The following is a 14,209-nucleotide window of genomic DNA, read 5'->3' on the forward strand; positions in this document are numbered from 1 at the left end:
GGAAAATTGTGAACGAGAGGATTAACGAGAAAAGATTTGCTATCTTAAAAAAAAAAAAAAATGTCAGGACCCAAAACGGTTATTATACACGTAGGCCCCAACCGAAGAGATTGGAATATGACTCAATAGACCAGGAAATTGAAGCTGAATACAAATTTTCTGCTATAATTAGTTCCGCAATTGTTTCTAAACAGATAATTGATGTTAATAAGTTTAGTTGATTACGCAAACTACTGAAGGTGACTTATTGGGTATTGCCGATTGTTGATGTTCTTAGGAGGAAAACTAGTACAATGGGTTCTCTTACTACTGAAGAATATAATCGTGCTGAACAGTTTTGGGTTAAAGCTGTTCAAAGGGACGTTTTCTCTGAGGAAATTAATTGTTTGAAGAATGGCAAGCCTTTACAAAAAAACTCTAAGTTGTTGTACTTAAAACCATTTTTGGATTATGAAGATGTATTGCGAGTGACAGGAAGGCTTGAGAAAACTCATTTATCTTCGAATGAAAAACACCCTATTATACTAGGGTCAAAATCTAAACTCACTGAATTACTGATTAAGGAACCCCATAATAAAGTATTTCATTCCGGCGTGTCTCATACGCTAGTGCAGGTGAGAGAGAAAATACTGAATATTAAATGCCCTACAAGTTAAGAAATCGTTTCTAGGTAAATGTGTTATTTGAAAGATTCAGCATTTCTCCACGAGACAAGATGGTTGCTAAATTACCAGCTCTTCGATTGGGGCAATCAGCCCAATTGACAGTAATTGGGATCGATTATGCTGGTCCGTTATTTGTAAAAGAGAGTAAAACCAAACAATATCTATTGATAACCAGTGCTGTTACAAGAAGTGTTCACAAGAACTAGTTAGTAATATCACCCCAGATGCATTTTTTGCTTGCCTTCTTATATTTTTTATCTCGAAGATGGCTCGCAAGGTAAAAACTGAGTCATGGGTTATTAGACGTATTTATACAACTTTTGTACAATTTAGAACTTCAGAACTAATGTGTTTATCTTCAGTTTTAATTTACAAATATGGTATTGTGAGTATATCTTTTTATAGCTGTTTAATATTTTTTTAATTATTCTGATAAAATTAATAATTCTAATAACTTCCATGCGCAAATTTTATAGTTTAAAATGTACTTAATTTAACAGAGTTATGGTCTGCTCCCTTAGGGGGACAATAAATAATCTTCTGAAAAGGTGAATATTGCTTTTTTGAATTTGATAATGTTATATTTAAGTTGCTTAACTTTTCATTTGAATTTCCATTTATTTAGATGATTTATATTTTTTTCTTGTGACTAGAACTCGAATGTTTTTTGTAGTGTGTATGTATACTGTTTATATACAAGTTTGCTGAACTCCTGTGGTTCATGGGGGTGGGGGGAAGATGTTAAAAAACAGAATGATCATGTGATCAAACAGCGTGATTAACGGTCGTCTGAAGTCTTTTCCCAGCAGGCCTTGCGGCAAAAGTTCATGAAAATTAGACTTTGGAATTTGGCTGTAACCTTTTTCTTGCTTACTATGTGAGATATTAATTCCCGTTCTCGGATTAATTACGCAATATTGTTAATCTCAGATTAATTACTCTTGGATTTATCAGTCTAATATGCTTTTTTGTGTTTGATGTGAATAAAAATAAGAAATTACTAGACAACATGGTCTTCATTCAAGAATCTCGTTTAATTTTCTAGTGATGATATTGTGAGTTTATTTTTCAAAAACAATCTTATCGCGTCTGCACATTTTGTAACACTCCCCCCTCCCACGGACTGCACGTCTTGGGCTGTACAATCCTTCTTGCGTTGTTTTATTCCTTTACGTTCGTGCGGGGATTGGGTTTGGAGTGAATAACGACGGCACTTGACCACACTTTATTGGCCAGTATTCTTCAAGACAGCTCCAAAATCACTTTTACAGCCGTCGAAGAACTACTATCATTACGCTGACTCAATCAGCGACACAGCGTACAAGCTATCAGGCGATAACGGTGAAGACAGCTTCACGGCAAAAGCCCAGAGAAGAGCTCTCGAGTCTCTTCGGTTGTTCTCGGAACTCTACGTACTTTCGAGACTCTCCACGCTACAACTCGCGATGCGCTCAACGATACACTAGAGTTCAGCTCCCGACTCCTCGCTTCTGTCGCTCCTGGAGCTCAACTCACTCTAAGATCGAACTCGACGATGCACTTCCTCGAAATCCTCTAAGAGACTCTCTCGATGCACACGGCCACCAACTCGGCACTAGGCACTCACTGACTGACTATCAACTCGAGAGACTCCGCACGGACTGACTTTCCGCCTACCAGCAGGGTTTAAATCGCTTTTGGCTTGTGTTCTAGAACATTCTGGGCTAAACCAGTAAGAATTCGTTCCAGTAGGTTCTCCACCCGGGGGGATTTCTTGCCAAATGTGGCAACCCTGCAATTCCCTTGTCATTTTCTGGCAGCCCTAAACCTGCTTGTCGGGACAGCTATCCTCCCGCGACTGGACATTTCGTAACAATATTTTCAGTAATGCTTAGAACTCCATAGAGGTCCACATTCCCTGTATTAATACATATCATCAGTTAATTATATTAATCAATGTCGTATCATCATTTAATAGATGCATGTAACTTTATTTTACATTTTTATTTCTTAATGACTTTTTTCCTTATAATTTAGTTTGCAAGTTAATATTTTTACTTTTACTACAACAGAATAATTAAGTTTTACAATAAAAGGTTGAGAAAGGTTGAAAATCCGGGTTAAGTTAATTGCAGTATCTAAGTGATGTAAAATAGTAGAATTTGTAATGGCAATACTATTACAAAATGAGATATCTGTAACACGTAGATAGAAACGGAATTTTAAAATGTAGATTAAAATAGGACTATTAAATGAATTTAACTGAATAATAATTAGCATTAAATTTATGAAAGAAGTTACAAATTGAACCGAATCTTATATAAAATCATGCATACAGTTAGAAAATATGAGAAATAAATAAATTGAAGAGCGTATTGGTTAGGAAGTATGAAAAAAAAATCTGTGTAAAATGAAATAAAACAATAAAAAATTTGTAGTAGTAAGTATAAACATTATGGAAAATAAATATCATGAATAGAAAATGTAGGAAATAGGGTAAAATTAAGTGCATATTAAACTGTAAAAGCTTAAAATCTGCGGATGACGTTTCAAGTTTACACATGAATTTAAATAAAGGCTTTACGTATGAGCAATGAATGCCTATAACAAGAGATATTGATGGTGTATATAAGTAAGAATTACGGGATACGACATACAAAGAAACATATCAGTTTGGACGGGTGAAAACTATTTAACCTAAACTAAATTATAGAAATTAGGGCAGTGGAAAAAATAATCATTTACCAGAATGGAAGGCTTATCTCCATGAATCACTGTATACGTTAGCTGGGTCATCAGCAATCTGCCCGTGCGTTTCGCCTAAGGGCTTGCACCGCGCACCACCTCCTGGCGTTGAACTGTCCGCTTCATACTACTCACATGCATTATTAAATAAGAAGGATTTCATTTCTTCTAAAAATAGTAAAGCAATATTAAACGAAAACTTATGAAAACTTAAATGAATAATATGAAAGGCAAAATTATGTAAATATCCATTATATTCTCTTTTGAAACGTTGATGACTTTTAATTTTTTTTAATGCAAAAACATTTCAGTAATCGTTTCCTCAGTTTTGATATGCTGAAGCGTCTACGTGATTTCGGTAGAGGAACGGGTGTCCAGTCTTCAGCTAAAGAAGTAGCTCCAACGAGTCGCTCTTGAACTAGACTGTCTGGAATTGGTTTCAGGTACACCTTGGAATATTCACGGGAAGTTTCAAGCATATTTGTATCAAAATCAGCAGCGAAATCGTAAAATTGGGAACTAAATTGTTTATCAATGTCATCTAGTCTGACTTCGCTCAGTTTAAAGGTTTGTTCTCCAGCATTATTGTCTGCTTGACTTTTGGCACTTACAGTACTATGGAATTCATTATTCAGTTCTGTTCTAAGATCAAACTCATCAGCATTCGTTTTTTCATCCCTACAATCTAAATCATTGTCAACTGGATTTATATCAATAACGGAATCAGAACAGCCTAAATCATTATCAACTAAATTTGTATCAATATGTGAGTCATTATCATCTAATTCGTAACCAACTATATTTGTACAAATAGGGAAGCCATTATGATCTAATTCGGGATCAACTACAGTTGTATAAATAGGGGAATGAGTGTAATTTATGCCGTGATGAGTCATAATTGCATCAATGTCATCTAAATCGTGATCAACTAAATTTTTTTCAATAAGGAAATCATTATGATCTAAATCTTGATCAACTCTATTTGTAACAATATGAGAATCAGTACAATCCAAATCGTGATCTATATTTGTATCTATAACGGAATGGATAAAGTCAGTACTAAATTGTTTACTACGATCATCCAAAGTGTGTTTATCCAGTTTAAGTATTTGTTCGCCAGATATATTGTCTGCTGTACTATTTGCACTGGGAGGGTTAGATAAATCATCACCTATTTGTGTTTTACAACTGCGGTCGACAGATACAATTCCTTTATCAGCGCAGTCAGTTGAATCGTTATTATAAGCTTTATTTTCAGTATGGCTATCAATGGGGTTAATATCCAGTGCATTTCTGTCATTATCTGAAACTTCAAAATCATCATTTAAAGCTTTCTTACCCGAATTAACATTGATTTCTTCCTGTTCAACGCTATTTTCTCCGTCAGTTGTTTGATTGTGGTTTGTCTCCTCGGAAAGAAAGATTATAATTATGACGCATATAAAAACTACTAAAAAATTGAAAACTGGAGTTTGAAGTATAAAATACACTAGTTTTGCGAGAAAAACGAAGAACATTTTTATATAGCAAACTCAGTGAAACCAAAAGAAATCAGTTTAACGCACCATCAGATTCAATGTCTCTAATGATTATGACTTAGTAACATTGTTAAAAGTTGATATTCTGTCTATCTCTGTTATAATATTCGGAACACAACACAAGTTTAAAAGAAAGTTAGATTGTTGTGGTTATTACTGAAACGGCTTTCCTGAAAAATGGAGAACAAATAAAACAAGAACACTTTTTCGATATATTGTTAACAAGAAAATTAATTATCTGCATTGTTTGAATTTTTAAACTGTAAATATAACAGCTTTAAATTTCAGTGTTGTCTGAAAAATTTATGTGCTGTCATTTGATTTATGAATGCTGATTTCCTTTTATTGTTGTCCAACTGCAATTTCTAAAATAATAAGTCAAAATTCGTGTAGTGAATTTTTATGTTTTGAGTTATAAAAAATGAAACATTATCCCGAAGTAACAAAAGAAAGACACTTATGTTCATGTAGGTAACTCAACGAATTTGTTTTACACTTAGATCTGTGCGCAACCACTTTTTCCTAAAGCACACCGATCCGTATGCATATACATGCACGCACATAAAAGAAGTGTTTGCTAGGTAATAAAAGTATTGTCAAAAAAAAAAAAAAAAAAAAAAAAAAAAAAAAAAGGCAGAATTCTATCAAATGTATTTTTTAGCAATTTGTTTCAGTTGTTTCAAGAATAGTTCACTTGGCAAACTTTTTAATATATGACAATCTATTTTCCTTTCCCTTCCATTGTGAGTGAGCGGAGGAAAAAAGTCCTACTTTAAAATAAATTTAACAAAGTGCATAAACCACATTCGATGTTATTATCGCTTTCAACATATATGCTAAATTCCAAAACACGCCAATATATAAGTATAAATTCATGTATAATCTTCGGAAAGTTAGAATAAAAAACTGTAATTTTTTACAGGTGCGCTGAGAAATACATCTACTTTAAAACGATGGTAAAATGTTTGTAGATTATTGTTGAAAATATTTTTGAAAAATTTATAAAAAAATTATTTAAAAATAAATCAGAAAAAATGGGCGAATATTATTCGGTATGAACCTAAATTTCGAAATGTGAAAGTAAGAATCAAATAAATTAAAACTCATGTACTAAATTCATCCTCATATTCTTTTGTCTACAAGAACTTTTGCTTGATCTTTGTCAGTTTCTTTAGGGATCTTGCGATGGAAGAAATGCCCTTCACAAATCTTTTATAGTATGTGCAAATCCCGAGGAAACTTATCAAACTTGTTGACATTTTCGAGTTGTCTCTAGCCTTAAACTGCCGTCACGTTTCCTGATACGTCAAGTTTTCTTGATACGTACACAAACCTTCCGCAGAGATAATGTTGTAAGGATCTTAAGTTTTACTAACGTTTATTTTTATTTTAAATCTTTACTATCACTTCTTATTTTCTACTTCCGGCCAGAATTAAAAGCTTTAACTTATTTATGCAAATTTGTCTGGCGAACGCCAAGTACTTAAGTTGTGGCTTTTTGCCAAGCGAGAGAGAGGAAGGAGTTAGTCGAAGCAGGCCGCTTACCTTAGCAGTTTTACTCGGTTGCTGGTTGCCTTCCAGGCCAGAGGTTTAATCCTCGTGATAATTTTAAACTTATTTTAGTGTTACACAGTTCTCTGTACTACATACGGCTTCCTGTTAATATACGGCCAATCTTCCACGTAGGCCTTTGTTTATTATTCAAAAGTTAAGTTAGAGTTTAGTTAAATATTTTTATATTCTTACGTTCAGACCACAAGTGGTTGGTCTCTGTATTCCGAAGTACGGAAATTATTGTAAAGAGTGAAAAATAAAGGGTTTCGTATACCCTTCCTGTGTATCTTGTCTACTTCCCACATTTATTGAACATAGCTTTAGTAAGCTCCCTGTTCCGAGTCAGGGTCTTTGCATGTTCCCAAAGAAAGTAAGGCGGAACATTGAACCTGATAATGTGACCAAGTTAAGTCACTTCCTGTCTGAACAATTTACATTATGGACTACTTTAGATAGGCTTCCTTGGATTTCTATAGCACATTCCTAATATTTTCTAAATGTCTTTCAAAACTGCTCCCTACGATGATGATATCATCGAGGTATATCAGACAGACGTCGTAACAAAGACCTCTCAACACGGTCTTCATGAGGCGTTCGGACGTTGCCGGAGCATTACATATTCCAAACAGAATCACTTTAAGCTTCCAAAGAAAATGCCGTCTTTTTTCGGTCATCAGCGTGTATATCAACCTGCCAATACCCACTCTATAAATCAAGAATCAAAAACAGTTTACTTCAGGAAAGAGTGTCTAGAATGCTCTAAATTCTAAGAAGAGGGTAGCTTTCTTTGTGATGTCGTTCAAAAGGTATTGTTACCGCAAAATCTAGTTGAACAAGCCTTCTTTCTGACCAGGACGATTGGATAGGACCAAGTGCTTACCGAAGGCTTGATAACGTAGCTTTCTTGCATGTCCTTTAGAAGTTTTCTGACCTCTTAGCAATCGGTAGATGTCTTGGAACAGAACAAACAGGCTCTTAGCGTACTTTGCCATAAAAAGTACGCTAAGAGCCTGTTTGTCCGCAATTGAACCGAGTTTGAACTGTCTGCTTTCAGCGACTTTATCGCTCACCCGCTGAGGGGTCCAGTGCAGGCATCGGCAAGCTTTTTCGGCTGCGCGTCAAAATCAACCAAATGTGTATCTTAAGAGGTCGCTTTGGGTCAGTGATATTTTCATTTTAGAGCAGCCTTTCTTGGTGAACAATAAGAAAGAATTTATTGAGAAAGTAATTAAAATAAGCTTTAAATATAAAAATTAAAATTCTAGTTTTCATTATAAGAGCAAATATAACTGAATGAATTTTATTTTTCTCTTCGACATCAATGTCTTCCCTAATACTGAATTTGTGACTTCAATTTAATCCAGCTTATAGTTAGCGGTCTTAAAACGAATTACAAGCATCTAAAATTTTGGTTGTTAAGCTTCTCTTGTTCTTGCTCAAAATAAATTTCATGCGTGAAAACATTTGCTCGCATTTATAAGTTGAACCAAATGTGGAAAAATGGCAAAGCCAATTATTTGGAATTATGGATCAGCGTTACCAAACTAACCGATTTTCTTCTAAATTATGTTGCAATTTCAATTTAAAAAAAAAAAATATGCATGTTCATTATTGCTACTTTCTAATCGAACAAAAATGCTGTTTTTATTATTTTTTTAATTTTTGTAATGTATTCTTCAAGTGCTCGTTTGATATCTATGATGTTTTATAATTTATATATTGTACTTTACTTTCGGAACTCATGTGGGTCACTTGAAATTATGAAATGGGCCGCTCGGTGACATGAGGGTCATAGGATGCCGAGGCCGTGTCAAGAAGCACAGATTACCCACAAGTCATGACTAATAAAGTTTTGTGTTAAATTTTAACGAGTGTTATCTTGCATTTTAATACAAACAGTTGTGGTGTTGCGTGGCCGCAACTTGCCCGCAACAGTAGTAGTGACTGCTATGAACTGGTAATTACACAAACTCTTAAGTAGGGTGTAACTCCCTTTTTATTCCACTTTAGAAGTTACAGATGCGTTCACTTAACGCTCACAAACTACGACGACCCCGCGGTTAAATAAAAATAAGAAAGTACAACTAAAAATGAATAACAGGATGAATAAATAACAAGTCACTACCTACGAGGCTCTATAAACGTGACTAACTTAACCGCGTTCTAAGATACAGCTGAGTTTCAGCAAACTTTCTGAATAAGAAGTTGAAAGATTCAACTAACTGCCGAAGTAGGCACACAGGCCGAAACGCGCGGTCCTTAAATTTCTACTTAGCAACCTTCACGCTTGTGAATCAAGAAAGCACACCTACAAACTCGTTTCCGTTCTATTTAACTCAAATTACTTCTGCTAAAAATTTGAATACTCTGCGCGTTCTACTAAAAATTACATACTCTGGCATTGGCAATTCCAGGGGAAAGTAAAGGCTTGACAGGAAAGATAGCTTAAACTTAAAATAAATGTTAGTTAAAATAAATATAAACCCTACACAGTAGCAGAGGCAATAACTCGCCAGCCATTAGATATAACTTCTAAAGGCTTAGTTTAATGTTTTAAAAGTTATATATGTTTTAATTCTAGTTAATATGTAATGAGTTAAAGTTATATATGTTAATGAGTAAAATCATATGAGTTGAAACATAATCACCAGAAAATTTAAAACTTTATATGCTTATTGAATAGGCTACTAAGGCTTAATTACCAAAATTAGAAGTGACAGAAGGCCACCCGGAAAGAAGAACAAAGATAAATAAATAAAAATAACAATAATTAAAAAAAATTTAAAATACATAAAATAATTCTGAAAGCTTTCAGATTTTATATTATTCCCAAACGGGCCGTTTTTTTTTCTTTTTTTTTCTTTTCCATTTACACACATACACGTTTTGAGAGCATTTGGGTTAACGACATATTGGGCTAAAATTTAAATTCCGATGGACAGTCTCGCTTGCTGGAAATTAAAAATGTTTTATTCCCTACAATGTTGCCACTGCCCGCTTTGAAATTTTTGAATTGTTAATAAAAAATTCGTTAAAGTTATACAAAATATGAAGTAGACAATAAAAGAAATTCCAAATTCAGCCGTCCAGGTGCCCATGTTCGGGTGGAGGCATATCTTATTCAAAATTCGAAGACTCTAGGTACCGTTGTTTTTTCACAGTGCGAGAAACGTACATACATTCGTGTAGATTGTTCCTTTTTTAATTTCTTTAAATATAATATAGGGCGATAATATTTGGTGGCGACAATTTGAAAAATCCCTCGAGCGTTTAAAGTGATTTGACGCAAAATGCCTTTTCGAGACTAATAGCCTTTCTGGGCTAATAATTAAAGTTCAATAAAATGTAAAGCATTCAATAAAAATTAAACTAATATTAAATTAATGATACATAATTAAATAGCAAAATAAAATACCGGACGTTGTCTTTATTTACAGTTCCGGTTGGAACTAAAATTTTACTGAAACAGCTCAGCCGAGCTCCGCTGAATTTAAGCTGAGTGTTGAATATAAGCTCCTTAAAGCCGATGGAGTTTAATTCAATGATGAATACTAATTCAGAAGTCAAACAACAAAAATCAGCGTTATATTTACAAAATATTTATATAAAAAAATATAACGCTGATTTTTTTGTAAAAAATGTCATGTCATTTTTGTTGTTTGACTTCTGAATTAGTATTTATTCGGCGTGTTATTGTGTCGTAAATCAATGATGAATGTACGGTGTATGACTTCAAGAGATAATAGAAACAAAGATTATTCTTTTTTCTAGCCCAGCAACGACAAAATGTAAAATGTTTAAAACGTCATTAAGAGAATAAAGAGCAATGTCAGGACAGAAAGTAAGATAAAGCTGAAACAGAAAGTAAAGTAAATAAATACTATAGTATTTTTGCAAAAGAAATTCCAAAGAATTTTTAAATATTGACATCAAAGCCGAAGGTCTAAAATAATTAACCCATTTTTTTTTTTTACCTGCTTTACATTAAAGCGACGAGCATTCGGAGAGAAATCTTTAATGTTTACAACGTTCCCTAAGAATGATGCTATAAATACTTTTAGGAACGTTTATGGATTAGACAAAATTAACTGATATTGTTGAAACTGACAATGACGCGGTCTGCAAGGAATGTTTTCAATTATACGTGTTTCTGAGATGAAAAATGGATTGCCCACGGCAACCAAGAATACCAGCTGCTGATTGGCTTGATGTTTTCTTTATTTTTATATCTCTAATTTATCCAGTGACAAGACTGCATTTCAGATTTTTAACATAAATTGTTCAGCTACGTATTTCTTTCAATTTATATAATTATATATATTTTCCATAATTATGCATATACATAATTATGCATTTCATTTTATACATTATACATAATTACATTATTATACAACTAAACCTTTACTGAGTAATTCCTGACATGTTTAAGGGGGGTGGAAATCAGCTCGCAAGTGAAAACTTGCAGTTTATTTAAAATCAATAAAAAATTGTATGAGTTGATGAATTTGTGTTAATAGAAATTTCTTATATTTTTATTAAATTCTAAGGAAAAGATTGTGTTACCAAGACTCTCAAGATATAGTTAATTTAATTTATCCGTTCGTGTATCAAGCAGGAAAGTATATCAAATGCGTATGGATATCAATGAAGGAGCAATAGAATGGCTAGAAAACACAAGCTTATATTTTATTAGTTGCCTTTTGTCAAAAAATGGCTGTCTAATCTCCAAAACAGCCCTTTTTCGATGGTTGCATGAAAGAAGGTTATGCACATAAACATTGATAATAATTGGGGAATAATATTTACACCTATCTCCTATCGCTTATCCATGGAAAAAATATGCTGATATGTAGGAATATGCTGCAGGAATATGATGTAGGAATATGCTGGATATTTATTTACACTATAATCCGTGGAACTTATATGAACTGACTATGTTCGTGGGCATGGCTATGCTCAAATTTTCTGAGATATTTAACAGTAATTTAGATATGACGTCTCTTTTTAAATTTTCTCCTTGTGTAACGTTGATAGCAGGCAATTTGCCTTCGAATAATGTCCCCGAAAGCATCCCTTTCCTTAGGGAAATAGCCCTCGTGTGCTTTGCTATAATCAGATAAGCTACTCCTTAAATATCGCAAAGGAGCATAATTTAGAAAGTTAATGGAATAAATTGAAGAAGTGCTATTATTAATCGATTCATTATTCATCATGTTAAATAAAGGAGTTTTCTAATATATTTGTGAAGTTCCTTTGTGTTAATTATCCAGTTATTTTCTGTTTTGGATCTGTACTGTTACGTCTCCCTTTCCGTTTTTCTCACAGAAAGCAAATTTAGTTCGTGTGTACTTAAAGGAAGGTTTCCGGAGTTAAACTCAGAGCGCTTTCTGCCTCTCGTGACCCGGCTATTATGTTGCTGTCTTAGATAAGAGTTGTTGTGTTGGCCTTGCAGAATAATTGCCGATAACTGATCTACACGCTGGTTAAATTCTGAGTCAACCTCGCACTGAATTGATCGTGTAGCCTTAGCCTACTAGTTTATTTAAATTTAAATTTTACATTTGACTTTATATTACTTTAAGTTTTCTCGCCACTGGTGGTTAGCTGAGTTGTAACCACAAGTTCTGTTCTTATTATAATTTTTAGTAAAGGGTCTTTGACACCCTACCCTTTGTGATGCTTCTTTGGCGATATGAAGCAACTCCAATGATGGAACACAGCAATAACTTTTATTTAACACTCAAAAATGGCGACATAAAAACAAGAAGAGAAAATATATTCTAACATTTAAAAATAAATTACATTCTTCGTGCAAGAGTCGCACGTAGCACTCGAGTCTGGTTTCAAATATTGCCATTCACAAATACTTTAATGTTCATCTATTTAAATTATTTAAACTATAAGATTTTAATATTATTTAAAGCTGTTACACCATGTTTCAGTTGTTATTCTAAAATTTGCAATAAGTCATTTAGCGTCTTCTAAGAATTTAGATACTTTGGATCATTGCCAAGCATACTAATTTCTATATATTTTCAAAATAGCATTTGGACCAAGAGCCCTTTATTTGTAGGTTGGCTTTCATAAACACAAATAATTCAAAGAATACGATGAATATTATGAAACTACTAAGACCAGATTCATAGAATTCAATTTAATATGATGTTTGTTTTTTTGTTTAGTTAATCATGGCATAGTATACTGTGACTATATAGTTCGGAAGAGGTCTTCCTTTTTGGAGGACATGCTATGCGAAATCGGCTGATATTCACGTAACGCATGGGAAAAATCAGGAAAATTACCCTGTCGTCCACCAAAATTCGAATCCAAGTCAAATTACCAGTGATCAGCCGTCTTATCCACTCGACCACTGATGGATTAAATTCAAACAGAAAGCACAAATTTTTAGATGACAGTATGAAAGGAGGTTGTATTTTCATCACGATGAACCTTCCTAAATTCTGAAATATGATTATAAAGAAGTGAAAATTGTCAACAATTACCTTTCGATAACTCTATTGAAGTGTGAGAACATATAATAAGAATAGCATTAAATGCGCCATATCAACATGCAATCCATGCACACTGCGGGGGAAAAAATGGGACAGTTCCTATACCTCCCGTTCTACTGGGCCGACTGACGAAATTCAAGTTGCATTTCCCATGTTTTGAAAGCACGACTTAAGATATATATTAGATTTATATATAGCTTTGTTCTAATATAGGTATTTTGACACAAAATGGGACTTTTTCTGAAATAATCACACAATTCTAACGTATGTAACTAAATGGAAGGGGAGAAGAAAATTGTCCTCTTCGAATCTCATATATTACGTTTTCAGAGCACGGTAATTCCTCAGAATTGCACTCACTACGTAAGGGGTGTAAAAATGTCAGTGGGTGACCACAGCTATCAATGGTCAAAACATCTGATTCTTCTCCTTTATCTACGTACAAAAATTTTGCTGTTAAATTACTTTCATCTCTGCTTTATCAAACTTCCTATTACAATTAAATGAAATTCTATCGCAATTTTCAAAATTTTTATTTATGCTTCAATGGCTTAGAAATAGTGATAGAATAGTGATTCGCAAAGCAAGCTTAAGAATTCTTATGTTACTAGTGCTCCTAAAATAAAGCGAAGCCTTGACATCGTATCCATTAGATAGAAAGCAAACATTTTAGAGAATAAATGTTGCATTATTGTGCTAAAAGTAAAATATATGAAATGATACAGCTCACAATATATTTCATTATTACTTATTAACTAGCGGAAGTACCCTATTAGGATGAGAATAATGTATTTAACAACAGAGCGAACGATACCGCTGTAATCCTTCTCTAAAAACGATGCAGAAAAGTAAGATTCATAGTCATACATTTTTCAGTCTCATGCGATATGGAAAACACATAAAAAATGTTCATAGAAAAATAAGCTTATCCTCTCTTATTATATCAGCAACAATGGCTCGCAGATTTTAATGATTTTCATCTTTGTAATCAAATAGTCGTAAATACTCAAATTCCATCTAAAATTTCATTATATACAATTTTAGTCGATTAAATGTGGCAAAAAATGGATCATAGTTGATTAGAAATCAGTAACGCGAACAAACATACAAACAGACATTTTTCCTTATATATATAGATTTTTAAAACTTACAAATTTTTCAATAACAAACTCTACGATTTGAAAGAGAGCAGTAGCAACACTTTTCGAAATAAAGC

Source organism: Stegodyphus dumicola, chromosome 4 (assembly GCF_044657685.1).
Source record: "Stegodyphus dumicola isolate Sdum_Otavi_A_Nest chromosome 4, ASM4465768v1".
Lineage (NCBI taxonomy): Eukaryota > Metazoa > Arthropoda > Arachnida > Araneae > Eresidae > Stegodyphus > Stegodyphus dumicola.